At 37.6% G+C, this 15375-nt stretch overlaps 1 protein-coding gene across 2 annotated transcripts in view; it reads right to left on the reverse strand.

The window, feature by feature from the left end:
* Window positions 1–3261, reverse strand: part of LOC102773004 (solute carrier organic anion transporter family member 1B3) — a 50418-nt gene extending 47157 nt beyond the window's left edge. Inside the window, exons 1-2 of one of the 2 annotated variants that reach the window (XM_015570092.1) lie at window positions 3166–3243; window positions 2243–2368 (exon numbers count right to left, since the gene is read on the reverse strand). The gene's annotated coding sequence lies outside the window, so the exon portion shown is untranslated. Of the gene's footprint in view, window positions 1–2242; window positions 2369–3165 lie in introns of both variants that reach the window. The other variant, XM_006773153.2, reaches the window with a different exon arrangement.
* Between the last annotated feature and the right edge of the window lie 12114 nt (window positions 3262–15375).

Below are 15375 nucleotides of genomic sequence, written 5' to 3' on the forward strand. Positions count from 1 at the left end.
TGTACCTTATTACTTTAATGACATACAATTCAGAAATCAGGAAAGCCACTAGCTCACCATCAATCAATCCATAAACCACTGATTCATTCAGGGCCTGATTCATTATGTCTGAGCACTGGGCTCGGTGAATGTTGGCACACACATACAAAACAGAGTCCTAGCTTTGGGGAGATTATAATTTAATTAAAAGATAAATTTATGGAAATAAATTAAAACAACAAACATATAAGATAATATAGAATTACACACTAGATTAGATGAACAAATATTTTAAAATCCATGAAGCTTAGGTAACATACATACATCAGCCACCAGAGCCTTCTTGCATTTGGAACACTAAACAGCACTTCAGCATTGTGCTTGGGAGCTGTTCTAACAGCAGAATCACCAACAGAAAGCAGAGAAATGTGGCACTAATAGTCTATGAAAACGCTACCTCATTATAGCATGAGAGCTGAAACAGAAGGAAGAACCACATGTTTGTTTCCCGCAGCTGGGGACATGTGTATTGGACAACTCAATTTTTTTTTTTTTGTCACTCTGTGCAGTATTGATTAGGGGGTTACAAATAAATTTTAGTGATGAGGCCAATTTGTAAACCCAGAATCTACAAATCATGAGGATCACCTATATATTTTATTAATTTATTCAACAAGGATTCCCTACATTATAAATACATAAATATCATGAATATATAATGTATATTTATTGAATAATGTATAAATATAGAAATGATCACTATCTGAAAATATTATCACTTAAAAATATACATATTTGATTTTAGAGAGGAAGGGAGAGGGAGAGATAGAGACATCAATAATGAGAATCATTGATTGGTTGCCTTCTGCACGCCCCCTACTGGGGATCGAACCCACAACCCAAGCATGTGCCCTTGCTGGGAATTGAACAGTAACCTCCTGGATCATACGTGGATGCTCACACACTGAGACACACTGGCAGGGTGAAAATATTACCACTTTTGTATATGTGAGTAACACAGGCATGACTGCAGAAACTCACACCTCTGTACAGCTATGTTAATCTGTTATTATTCCACTTTTTCCATGTGCTCCTGTGCAATTACTGAGTGAAGTGGAGTGAGGATAAAATCAATAGTTGGGTGGCCCCAAAGTCATAAGCAGCCTTTTGATAAATATTATGTCATTTTTTTCATCAACACTTCTTCTTGTATCTTCTCTCAGGATATAAATGTTAGAAAATAAAGTTTGATTGCTTAATTCTATCATTGCAAATCTCTATGAATGATTTGAAAAACGGGTAGTCGCCTTTTAGCGTTAGGTTTCTATGTTGATTCTTGGTTACTGAACAAATATTCTTGTAAACTATTATCTCACCACTTTCAGCCTAGCTTTTTGCAATTGATTACATTATGATTATCCTGTCTCTTGGCCTTTTTAATACCCTATGCATGTCATACGTGTCATCAAAGTCTTTCAGAGGATCCCTGTACCATACAGAATAAAATTCGTGTTTTCTATTTGAGATACTTCACAAACTAAACGCAGCCCTTACTTTTAGTCTTATTTCCCAAATACCCCACCCACAAGCATCTTCAGCCACATGAAACCACTGTCCCTAGAACAAAAACTCTCAGCCCTCTATATGTTTCCTCTGAACCTGTGAGGTTCTTCCTCATCTCTTGATTGTAATTCTGCCCTGAGTTTCCTCTCTTAGATATGTTCCCAGTTACTCCCCATTGAAATAACTTCTCCCACACTGTTGCTCCCTGGAGCATATACCCTGTAAAACAGTCATTACTTTTCCTGCATTTCAGTCCATACTTCTTTCCTAGATATTGGGGAAAATATCTGGAAAAAAAGTTGGAAATGCATGCAACTTTACCCTCATTTCTTAGACTGATTAAGTTGTAATAAGTAACTACAAAGCAATTAGAAATTTGGCCAACCAATATGGGCTTGGCTTTAAGCCTGACTTGGAGACATTTAACGTAGTTTTCTGTGGACATATATTTTTTCCCCTGAGAGTTGCAAACAAATCATATATAAACGGTTTTTGTGTTTAAAAGATAGGAGCACAGGCATTCAGATAGAGCATTGCAACTCTTTCCTCCCTGAGCGGAACAGCCCAGTTCTGCCCAATTTGATTGGGGTGGAGTAGAGGGCAGACTCTCACCAGTCTCTGCTTATCTCTGTAAAGCTTTTACTACCTCAGGGATCATAGAAAATCTGTGCAAGCCAGTGGCCCAACTTCCTCCACGTACCTGTGAAACTAAGGAGAAAAAATGGGAAACAGCATTGACTAATTTCTCAGCCCTTTTATGAGGGGACTTCCCCCATCTTCCACCTTACTTTGACAATAACAATTGTCTTATTAAATATCCACCTTCCTGAATGAGAGAAGGAACTAACATTTATTGAGTCCTTAGAATAATTATAAGGGAAGTGTTTATTAAAATACATTTCAATATTTTAATATTGAACATTTTTTCTCCTTTTAATCAGAGATAGAATTATCTGGAAAACCTTTCTTTTTCTTTCACCTTGAGTTAAACTTGAGTAGAAAAGAGGAAACAAGAGGTCAGTAAGTGACTCTGGGACAGTTTCCATTTCTTGATGTTTGTCAACTAACTCTCCACCCTACATTATATACAGTTAAGACTGAATCAAAGAAATAGGGGTTAGGTCTAATAATTGTATAGAGCTAGTCAGAATAATTAACTTGTAACATATTTTGAGAAGGCAACCTGAGTCCCATTTTCACACTTGAAATTCCAGTTCTCTAGAAAGTAATGGGAACAGATTTTCAAACTTTATATTTAAATTATGAATATTCTGTATTTTATTTTTAAGAGTATATAAACCAGAGGCTCATCTATTTCCAGAAGGGATATTTAATAGGTTTTAAGGGTTTTGAACATAAGTATTTAGCTGTCACAGGAATAAAGTGTGTAATATTTACCATGTCCATCAAAATACAGGATGTCCTCCCCAAAATGTATACACACTTTAACAGCTGATTGCTCAATATTTAAAAATGAAGTGTATTTTAATAAACATTTCCTTTATAATTATTCAAAGTGTGTGTATAAATTTTTGGGGACACCCTGTATTTTGTCCTTGAAATTTGTGGAATTTTCTCACATAGTAAAAAATTTTGAAATTAGAGAAGCTCAAAGGCTCTTACCTGAACTTAGAATCCTACAGCAGCAGCAAGAAGTCCATCCCTTTAACTGTTGTTAAAATCTGTTTTAAAATCGTTAGTTGGCTTTTCTTTTTTATCAGTGCAATGATGATTAACCATCAGGTCATTGTCCTAGGCAGATAGAAGAAAATTAACTAGCTATTCTAAGAATCTGTTCCAGACTCCTGTATTTTAAAGATTATATTTGTCAGAATTTATAAATTCTGTAAAAGTTCATTTATTATGCTTTATTTCTGAGAATAACTTTGTTTAGTTAATTAAGCTTGTTTCCTTAAGATTTTTTCTTTAAATATACAAATGAAACAGACTATAAAACCCTTCCAAATAGAAAACAGTTCAAGGCCTTAAAAAAAAAAGTCGACAGGTTACTTTAGCATTCAAAAGATAAAACACACCTTTTTTTTTTTTCTTTTTTTGGAAGGGAGAGAAAGAAACATCGATCTGTTGCCTCCCACACGTGCCCTGATTGAGGATCAAACCCACAATCTATGTATGTGCCCTGTCTGGGGATCAAACCAGCAACCTTTTGGTATATGGAATGATGCTCCAACCGATTCAGCCACCGGCCAGGACTAGAGTAAACTCTTTTGCTTGATATTTGGGGGAAGTTCTAATATGATATGGATGGAAACGGGATGTTGAAATAGTAAATAACCAATTTATTAAAAGATAGGTCTTCCAAGTGACAAAATTTTAAAAAATTATAAAAGTCAAGACTTCACTTCATGATAGATTACATCAAAGCCTGAAGAAAGAAAGGTTACATAGATTTCTTCTATTGAATTGGCTTTAGAGAAGAGAAGAGCTTGAACCAATTGAAAATTTTCTTTTGGAGGGGTTAAGTTTCATCAGTCATTCATTTAATCACTAAGCCAGGCATTTCTGACTCCCTAGGATACCTCAGACATTGGGATCTGTTCTGGAGATATACTGATTTAAATCTCACATGAAAAAATATGTATATTTGTTATATTATATGTGTAACTATTACATATAGCTATTATATAGAGAATATGTTAATAGCTATTACATATATGACTATTATAAAGAGCAATACACATATACACAGACATAAATATGTAGCAATGTGAGGATGTATATATGAAAACATTGTTATCCCTTATCACTTCTGAAGGACAATTTTTGAAACAACTGCTGCAATATTTAAGTTCTATATATCGGCTATTTGATAGATTAGTTGGATCCTGGTTTATTCTTGAAAGTTTGGAATCATGTGAAGAATCAAAGAGTGTGGAGAACGAGAGGGGTTTGGAAAATTATTATTTTTAATTAAGTATATTTTTATTGATTTTAGAGAGGAAAGGAGAGGGATGAAATACAGAAACATCAATGATGAGAGAGAATCATTGATTGGCTGCCTCCTGCATGCCCCACCCTGGGGATTGAGCCCACAACCCGGGCATGTGCCTTTCCAGGGGAATCGAACTGTGACCTCCTGGCTCATAGGTTGATGCTCAACCACTGAGCAACACCGGCTGGGCAGTTTGGGAAATTCTTAACAAATAAGGGAAACTGGGAGATTAGGTCCCAGCTCCCCAATAGTCTTCTGCTGAATCAGAATCTATATGGCAGGCCAAGCTCACGCCCAGGGCATTCTGATTCAGTTGAGCGAAGATTATGCTTTTTATGCATTTGTTTTAAAAAAAAGACTTCAGTTCATTTTTATGTAATGCCAAATTTTGAGAACCACTGTAGCAGAGATAGAGAACATTTTCAGTTGTTTTTTTGTGGATTTTCTTTTCATTCAGAGTAGGAATACAGTCTAGGTGTTCCCATGCTACTGCTTTTCTCTGCAAATTTTTGTTCCTCAAGGTACATCCCAGAAGGTAAATAGGACATATTAACTGAGAACCTTTATACTCCCTAAACTATGGCTATCTGGTGAAATGCTGGAGTGTTTCCAGAGGTCAAAGATCACTTTTCATGACCTTTTCTCTGCCATGCCTGTGGAAGTAGCGAGACTGCTTGTGCGACTTGTGAAAGAATATAGTTGGTTGGAGAAAAGGAGTTGCAACAGTTCTTTCAATATTATGCTAACATCTCTGGGTCAGGAGAATTGCAAAGTTTGCTTTAGAAATCCATTAATATTTACTTCAGAGATAATCATTACAGTTCTGATGACATGTCATGTTCTTTGAAATCTGATAAATTTTGATGCTAATTTGTCTCTGATACTTGCTAACTATATGGACTTACGTAGGTTATTTAAGTTTTCTGCTCATCAATATTCTCATCTATAAAGTAGGAAGACAATGTTTGGGGTAGAATTAAATAATGTGTGTACAGACATTTACACTGTGCCTGGTACATTATAGATTCGATTCTTAATATCTAATGAGTGTCATTCTATGAAATTTGTGTACAGCACTATAAATATTTAAAGCGATTAATTTATATCAAACAAAAATAAAAGTCTAAGACAAGTGCCCAGTGTTTTTTCAGCAGTTTTCAATCCAGGTTCTCAGGTGGGTGCCTTCAGGTTCACACAAATCTGTCACTGCCTGCCCACCTTACCTCCCTGGGCCATGGTCAAGAGGAAGCCCCAGGAGACTGACTACTTCTAGAAAGAACTCCACATATCCCTACTCACTGACACTAGGCCCCGCCATCATCATGATTAACCTTATTATGACCAACTCCTTATGCTAGTCACCACCAAAGAAGGTAGGGATTCCATGATCCCTCTCATCAGTTACTGTCGAATCCCCATATAGCTCCGCACATCTTTCCACTTTCACACCCTCTTCCCTCAGAATCCATCATTCACATCAAAAGACTATCACTTATCCTTCTGTTGGAATCATCTACCAATCCTTAAGTCACTTATTCCATGAGAGTTTTAGTTCTTGGCTCAAAGCCAGTCTCTCAAAATAGTACTTCTATGATAATTGTTGGTGATTTCAATGACCACGAAGAGAATCCTTGTCACTCTGGGTCTTCTTAGTTTTTCAACCTTTTCTTCTCCAATGATATTCCTTCTGCTCACTCCAATGGACATAGCCTAGGACCTGTCACCCCAAAACTACAAGTTCCCCATCATATCAGTTTCATGGATTGGATTATCACTGTCTTCCAGTTCATACCCTGTAGTACCACAGATCCAACAATGCTTCCACTGACCAGGATCTGTAATCCACTGATAGATTATTCCAGGGATTTCACTGTTCTTTACTTTATGTCCTCATTTTCCCCTACATCTGGATTAAATTTAATTGTCATGGTAGTCACTTTCTTCAATATATTTTTTCAAATCATTTGTGACTCTGGAATCATTATAATTGTTTGATAAAGCTACAGCCTTGGTTAAATCCAACTCCTAGACTATTCTGTCCATCCATGCTGATGAATGTAATTGAAGAAAAACCCTCCACTATGTTGACTGTAAACTTATGATCATGAAGCTTAAATGGGCCCTTTGTTTTGGCAGCTAGAAATCATGTTCCATTTTTCTTATCAAAGTCATCTTGCTTTCTGAGTAAGTATTTTCTTTGCTTCATGTCTTTCCTCAAAATTCCAAGTCATTGTTCCTATCCCCACCTTCAGCTATGACTATTTTACTGATGAAAACAAAGAATAAAACTTCCAAGCGCTCCTTTCACCAACATCTGTCTATTTAGTGAATCAGTACCGCAGGTGTGCCTCCATGACCTATCCAGGCTCTAGCCAAGGCCAATCTCCACTTGTACACCATATTGCCTCCTCTCCTTGTGCTCCCAAGGATGTCCATTTTGATTTTCTAAAGAAATTTTTCCATTAGCACAGAAACATGCTATCACTTTCATGTTTTCAAAAATCTTTCTTTTGATTTCATTCCCCTTCTAGGTATTGCACTATTTCTTGCACAATTTTTACAGAAGAAACAAAACCTTCTCAAAAGGCTTATATATTGTCATTGTTTTCCATTACTTTCTTCACATTCTTTCCCGAGTACACTTCAATCAAATTTTTGCCCCCAATCTCCACTCAAACTACTCTTGCCTGCATCATAAATTACCTAAATGCTACATGGAATGGTCGTCATCTGACTTGAACTACTCACAATATTTTTCAGAGCCAATTATTTCTTCCTCGAGGGGAAATACATTCTAGGAAACCATCCTTAACTCATTTCATATTTTATACTATTATAAATTATATTATTTTAATTTCTGTTTAATGCTAATATGTAGAAATAAAACTAATTTTTCTTTATTGAATTTGTATCTTGCAACCTTACTAAGTTCACTTAGTAGTTTTAGTGGATTTTAAAAAATACATGTCTTGGGATTTTTAGTGCTTTAATGTAAGGGAATGTGCATAATACCATTTTGTATGCAAATAAAGACAGTTGCCCTTCTTCCTTTGCAATTTGAATGTTTTTCCCCACACCCATGCCTTGTTGCACTAGAACCTCTAGTGTCCTTTCTAGTCTATCATGCCAAAATAGAAGAGGTGAAAGCTGGCATCCATCCCTTCCTTATTCTCATTTACAGAGGAGAAAGTTTTTAGTCTTTCACAGTTAAGTATGATGCTAACTGTAGGTTTTTGTAGGTGTTGGTTAAAGAAGTTCCCTCCTACTTCTAGTTTTCTGTGAGTATTTCTTATCATTAATGAATGACTTAAGTTTCAAAAGTCAATTAAGGTAATTCATCCCATCACTAGCATAAAAAGAAAAAAATCTTAAACTTATATAATCATTTCAAAAGATGCAGACAAATTTCATTAAATCACTTAGCAAACTATGACTAGAAATTCCTTAAGGTAATAAAGAATATCTACCAGAACACCTAAATAATCCTTGTACTTTATTTTTATTAGAAATCAACATATTAATGAATAAGGAGAAAATAGAGGGACCAATAAATTGAAAATTCAATGAGTTAGGAGGAAGGGGATACTGGGAGTAATGAGATGAATAAAAAAAGTAGAAACATAACTTTATTATTTTGGAGTTGTTCTAGGTGATGACAAATACAAAAAAAAAAGTGACTAAAGAATGGAGTGACTAAAATAGAATGGAGGAGAACATTTTTCCTGCTGCTCAAGAAGGCATAGAAATTTACTGAAGGCTGTCTCTGTTGCACAATGTTCTGCAAAGCATCATTTTCTCTGATGATAAAAATGTTCTACAAGTGCATTCTCAAATGCGGTAGCAACTAGCTACATGTGAATATTGAGTACTTCAAATGTGGCTAAGATGACCACAGAACTAAATTTTTAATTTAATTTATTGTGTAGTAGCCACATGTAGCTAGTGTCTACCTTATTAGACAGCATTACTTCAGGATATAAGTATGTACCATGGTTGAGATGGAGTAGAAGAAGAATGAGGTTTTTCCAAGAGTGTCATAAAATTTCATTTAAACCATTCATAAGCTTTTACCTTTAATCTCTTTCCAAGGCCTGAAATACCAACTCATTAGGCTGTTAGGAAAGAGGGGATAGGCAATGCTGCATTGCTTCTATTTTCTTATCTTATTTCCTTTCCCCCCTTTTTTCTTTTCTCTCTCCTTCATTTTCTGCTAGCTCTCAAGGTCAAGGATCAAGCATGATGTCAGAAACATTACAATCACTCATGGCATGGTAGCTGTCATAATAGACTTTTTCTAATCATAAACAACACTGCAATGGACATCTTTTTATACACATGTTTGAGTTTATCTATGATTATTAGTGTAGAGCCAAAATTACTGATTCAAAGAGTGTCAGCTTTTCAAAACCCACTTTTAATCTGTGTTCCAGAAAGACTCTATCAATAAGTTTCTCAGTTTATATTCATCAGCCACATATTTTTTTCTTGGACAATTAGTTGCAAAATGGAAACTCACTATTGTTTCATTTATTTGATTATAGACCATATTCATGCTAATTCAATAGGAACTTATGACAGAATTTATTATATATGTATTATTTTTCCTCACTTTTTCTAGTCTAGTTCTTTTTGGCTCAAACTCAGAATAATATCTTTTCATCCATAAAAGAAAAAATGTGTGTCCTCTTGAATAGCACCACATTTGGCTTTCTGTAATATAAATCCTAATTAGCTCCGTTTTCTGATACATTCTTAACACTGCAGACCACAAAATAATTTTTTTTTCTGGAATATCCAATTTTCCTAGAGAATTTTCAAGTTGTTTGTTCCCCTACAACATAGCAAAGACCAGTCACAACCCCAAAATTGTCTTGGGAGCCATAGAATTCTCCTGTCCTCAACTACTGCTAATCAACGGTCTGCTGAACTTTCCCTTACCTCCTTGGATCATCTACTCATTTTCCTCAGGCCTCTCCAAGTGTATTAAGTAAGATTCCTTCATGGGCTCAGATGTCCTCTTGGATATCTGTGGATGCCGAACAATGCTTATAACACCATCCCCTGGCTAGCTTAATCCATCACTCCAGAAGCTAAGACTAGAGAGAGTGGTGGGTTTTGAAGTAAAGAAGACCTAGGTGGACAGGAGCTGACATGATGGTTATAAATCAGAAACAAATGCAAAAATCCAAGTAGAAATTACCTGTGTAGTGCTGATGACTGTGAAGTTCTCCAGCCAGTAGGTGGAAGCAGACCCCTATCTGTGAAGATGAATACTATGAACAGTTCACATCGGAGTAGCTATTGAGTACTTTGCAGCAAAGCAGCTTTTACTCTTCAGGAACCAGCGATTTCTTGCACAATATTTATGCGGTTACTAATCCCCATTCAGAGGAGATTAGGGGCCTTCACAAATTTAACCCATGCCTAGGACATTACAATCATTTCCCATGCAACTTCAGCTTAGGTGAAGTAAACATAATAACTAAAGAATAATACATCCTCTGAGGAGGTTTTTTCATGCTAATAAGTTAATCATGCTACATGGTTAAAATGAATTCTGTTCTTGCCTCATTCTCCCAGAAAAATAGTGCTGCTTGGCTTAGGGCCAGGAGGGCAGGACTGGACTTGGAAGAGCAAATCCACAGGGAAAAGAGCAGTGTGTGTGTGTGTGTGTGTGTTACATTATTTAGTAATGGGATAATGTCCAGTGAATTTTATGAGAGCAGAGATATATTTACAATGTTTGCTTCAAAGGTCAACACAGTTCTGGTGGTATAGTGGGTACCGATTGTATATTTGTTGAATAAAATGGTGAATGATTAAATAGAAGTTTGAATGGCATCTTTTCTCAGGATTTGAGATTTCAGCAGGGTCCCTTGTCAAATTTAGGTAATATATAAAAGGAAGTTGAAGGGCAGTGGAGAATGATGATTTGGGAGGGTGAGTAATGGCCCCAAAGATATCCATGTTTAATTCCTGGAACCTGTGGCTATTAGATTATATGGCAAAAGGGACCTTGCAAATGTGATTAAGAACTTAAAATGGGGAAAGTATCATGGACAATCTAGATGGGTCCTAAATGTAGTCAGAAGTATCCTTTAAGAAGGAGATAGAAGCAGATTAGATTACAGTCAGAAGAGGAGGAGATATGATGAGAGGCACAGAGATTGGAGCTCCTAAATACATATGTTGGACAAGGAAGAAGTGGCCACTAGCCAAGGAATACAAGAGGCCGCTAGAAGCTGAAAATGGTAAGAAAAGAGATTCTCCTCTCAGGGCTTCCAGAGAAGGAAGCAGCCCTGCTGACCCCTTGACACTAGCCTAGTGAAACTGACTTCAGACTGTGAGCTCCAGAGCTGTGTGATAATACATTTGTGTTGTGTTAAGCTGCCACGTTTGTGATACTGTGTATAACAGCAACTGGAAAATAAGACAAGTGGGAACTGCCTTCTCCAACTCTCATCTCTCTTCTTGAGCCTAGACGTTGGAGGAAGGGAGGTGCGGAAATATCAGGCAGAAGGAAGAATGCAAAAGTGGGGGGCACAGTAGCAACAGCTGTCACCCCAGGCTGTCTGGGAAATTTCTAGAGGCTGTAGAATGTTTTCATGAAGGCAAAGAGTCAAGGAGCCCTGCCATGAGAGGGACTGGATTCCCTCTGGTAGGGTAAAGCGGGCATGAGTGTAGGTGACGTCCCAGCCCAGATGTGGCACTTTGTGAATTCCACGCCCAGATGGAGAACAGCAAAGACTCCCTTTAAAAGTGTACAATGACAAGCAGTCATCACAAGCAGAACTGCAGTCAACTACACACTTTCAAAGTGGCCAGGGCTCTGGCAAGGCGGTGTGGTTGTTGGTGGTGTTGTTTTTTAATGTGTGTTTCTGAATAAGGCAAAACAGATGCACTTGTCAGCCTCTTGAATACTTTTCTGTTTTGGAATTGGAATCTTTCACCACCAAAGTATTTTGTTTATGAAGCATGGAGTGTGTTCCAATCACATTGGCCTTAGGCATGAAATAAATCAATGCCTGGATTTTTAAAATATGGATTTAATCCAAGCCAGACCTGGCCTAAAGCACTGTAAAACCTAAGATGGAGTTTTACTGATGTTGGAGGCTGAATGTTAGAAAATTTAATTTATTAAAGGGTCTTATGTGTAGATGCACCTGAATGACCTTGGTAGTAAAGTCCAATTAATAGTAAATAATACCTAAATAATGCCTTCCTATTAAGAGTCACACATGTAAAACTTTGGGTAGAAAGTTCATTAGCTTTTAGTCTGTGACATTTATGAACACATTTTTCTAGGGATGTACTGATTGTTTTTTAATAGGGAAGAAGCCTTCAGCACCTCCAGTTACTGTCCTGCCTCTCTCAAATCTGGGATATTTTTTTCTGTCATTGGGTGTGTACTCTGTCCTAGGTTCGTTACATTGGGGAATAACAACTATTCTTTGACACGCTCTAGACCTTGCAGACAATGAATAAATCAGTAAGAAGATATATATTAAGGAGACAATAATTGCTATTGAGAAAAATAAACCAAGTTAATGGGGTAGAGAGAGGGACCACACATGCTATTTTAGAGAGGGTTATCAGAAAAGGGAGGGTCTTCAAAAGGCTAATGTTTGAACAAAGAGGGAGTGAGGGATCAAGTGCTACAGGGCAAAATGTTGCATGCAGAGGACTCAGGGTTGCTTGGTGTGTTGGGGAAACAGAAAGTAGGCTGAAGTGCAGCAGAGTGAGTATAGGAGGAGTGGGAGGAAATGACATCTGAGAGTTAGCTGTGTTGGATTAGGTAAGGCCATGGTAACATTGGATATATATAATTCCAAAATTTATGTGCTATATTATGTGAGCACTTGAGTGTTTTATTGGAGTTCTTCAGACCAGTTTTCATCCCAGGTTAGCCTACCTTGAACTTCACAGGCCTTGGTTTTCAACTTAGTGTGGTCAATGACAGGTCTCACTGGAGAGATCACAGGATAAGAAGTCAAGTTGCCCATCTAGCAATCGCAGCTTAACTAGTAAGTAGTTGGTTTTTGTGGTCTAGGAAACCTTTCACTTCTGTAGCCCGGATCCTCTAACCTGTTAACTTACAACTTCTGAGATCTCCCGTGGGGTGATACTCTGGTCACTAGGACAGTAGGGACTCTGTGTGCCTTAGTTAGCTCGACTGTCATTATGAATTATTTGCAAGGTATGAGCTACCAAACTTTTTAATTCACAGGTCAATCATTCTAGCCAGTCCTGGGGCTTTGAGAAAGTTTCAACCAGATAAGGCGAATGAACAATGGACTAAGACTCCTGCTCTGTTAATACCTGATTCTTGCCAAATCAATTTGGCTCAGTGGATAGAGCATTGGCCTTCGGACTAAAGGGTCCCAGGTTCGATTCCGGTCAAGGACAAGTACCTTGGTTGTGGGTACATCCCCAGTAGGAGGTGTACAGGAGGCAGCTGGTTGATGTTCCTAACTCTCTATCCCTCTCCCTCTCTCTCTGTAAAAAATCAATAAAGTATATTTAAAAAAAGAAAACCTGATTCTCTGACCTTTGCAAGTCAGGTTAACTCGTATAATCCTTTTATGTTCTCAGGTTATTCACGTATAATCAGAAAAAAATATTGATCTTTTAGGTTATGTAAAATTAATAGGAAAAATGTATATGCTAAAATGCTTTCTAGACTCTAAGAAGTATTCAAAAGTAAAGGATTATGTAGAAATGCTGCAAGATAAAATACATATCTAAATTGAAATTGAATCTTTCTGGGGAAAAAAGGTGATTTGTATAGTGCACCAAATATCCTAGAGACTTAGGTAACAGAAAACTATTCTGAATTATTGGTTGTGTTTTTTAGTATATTCACAATTTCTAATGATTGAGAAAACCTTTAAAGCACTTAACCTATTTGAATTTCTAATTCTATTCCATTCCATTCCATTCCATTCCATTCCATTCCATTCCATTCCATTCCATTCTCTTATTGCCAAATTCTTTCTGAAGTGAATTTAATAAAAATTTAGAAATTTCAGAAAGAATTACATCCAGTGTGCTTTTTAAAATCCTATTCTCAATTCCTAAATGAAGTTTATTTTTCCCATGTCACTAGTTCATTCATTTATTCAATACTGAGTTTGTCCAATGTGTAAGGTAACGTATAAGATAATATAAACTGATAAGAGAGTCTTTATCATCAAGGTCTCCACTAACACAGCAGATAGTACTAGAAGGATGCTGTGAGGGTGAGATCCAGGGAGAGCTGGCTAGAGGTGGCTGAACTAGACTGTCAAGAAGGAGTAGTACTATGAAGCTGTACAAAAGAGGGATCTCTTATCCTTTGGGACAGCATAGATGGACCTGGAAAATATTATGCTAAGTGAAATAAGCCAATCTGAGAACGACAAATATCACATGATTTCACTTATTTGTGAAATCTAATGAACAGAATGAATTGACCAACAAAATAAGACCTGAATCATGGAGGCATGGAACAGACTGACATACCTTGATGTGGGGTTGGGGGGGACGAGAAGGGATAACCCAACGAACTTATATACTTACTACAGGCCTGATGCATGAAATTCGTGCAAGAGTAGGCCTTCCTTCCCCCGGCTGCCAGCACCGGCTTCCCCCTGGCACCTGGGCCCGGGCTTCTCTCGCAGCCCTGGCTTCGTCCAGAAGGTTGTCTGGAAGGACGTCCAGAAGGACGTCTGGTATAATCAGCATATTACGCTTTTATTATTATAGATATGCATAGCCCATGGACACAGGCAATAGGATAGTGAAGACATGGCGGCGGGGGGACCAAGGAGGGACTGGGAAAAGAGGGGTGGGTGGGAGATATCTGTAATACTATCAACAACAAAAAAGTATATAGAAAAAGGAGTAGAAGTCATGCAGGTCTTTGCCAAGGGTGTGATGCTACTGCTCCGAGGAGCAAATTAGAAGTGCAGAATCTCCGGCCTCACCTCAGAACTACTGAATGACATTTTCATTTTAAACCAGATCCCCACGTGATTCATAGACACAATAAAGTTTAAGAATCCCTGAGCTGGGTGAAAGGGTGAAAGGAGGAAGCAGGAAAAGTGTGTGGATAGACATAGTAGCAGGTACAAACAGCAGCTTTAGGAAACTGCACATATTACAATGTGGCCAGAAGACCCAGGTGAATAATTTGAGTTAGGGGTGTTGTGGAAGATGGAGCTGAGGAGACTGTCAGAGACCAGCTCCTGAAAGGTCACACTTTGCCTAAGAATTTGGCAGTTTCCTGAAAATGTTGGGAGCTGATGGGTGATTTGAATAGCAGAATGTCATTAGCAGATTTTTAAAAAATGTTTTTATTGATTTCAGAGAGAGGTAGGGAGAGGAAGAGAAGAATAGAAACATCAATGATAAGAGAGAATCATTGATTGGCTGCCTCCTGCAGGACCCCTACTGGGGGATCGAGCCAGCAATCCGGTCATATGCCCTGACCTGGAACTGAACCATGACCTTCTGGTTCATGGGTGGATGCTCAACCACTGAGTCACACTGGCAGGGCCATAAACAGATTTTAACTGTAGATACATGACATATACTACTGGGTTTTGTAAAATACAAGAAAAAAATGACGGAAAACGTATCAACTTTGAAAACTGATCTATAATAATAAAATCATAAATGCTAATTAGACTGGATGGCTGAATGACCTTCCAGACGACCTTCCGGACCACCTTCTGGACAACCTTCCAGACGAAGCTGAAGCAGCCGCTGTTGCTGAGAGGGCCAGGCCCCTTGCACACATTTCATGCATCGGGCCTCTAGTAGTCTTATAATATTGAGTCTTCTCATCAGGAATATGGTTTATGTTCCTCAGTAAAATGTTATCTTTTTTAAAAAAAGAA

Source organism: Myotis davidii, unplaced genomic scaffold, assembly GCF_000327345.1.
Source record: "Myotis davidii unplaced genomic scaffold, ASM32734v1 scaffold346, whole genome shotgun sequence".
Classification (NCBI taxonomy): domain Eukaryota; kingdom Metazoa; phylum Chordata; class Mammalia; order Chiroptera; family Vespertilionidae; genus Myotis; species Myotis davidii.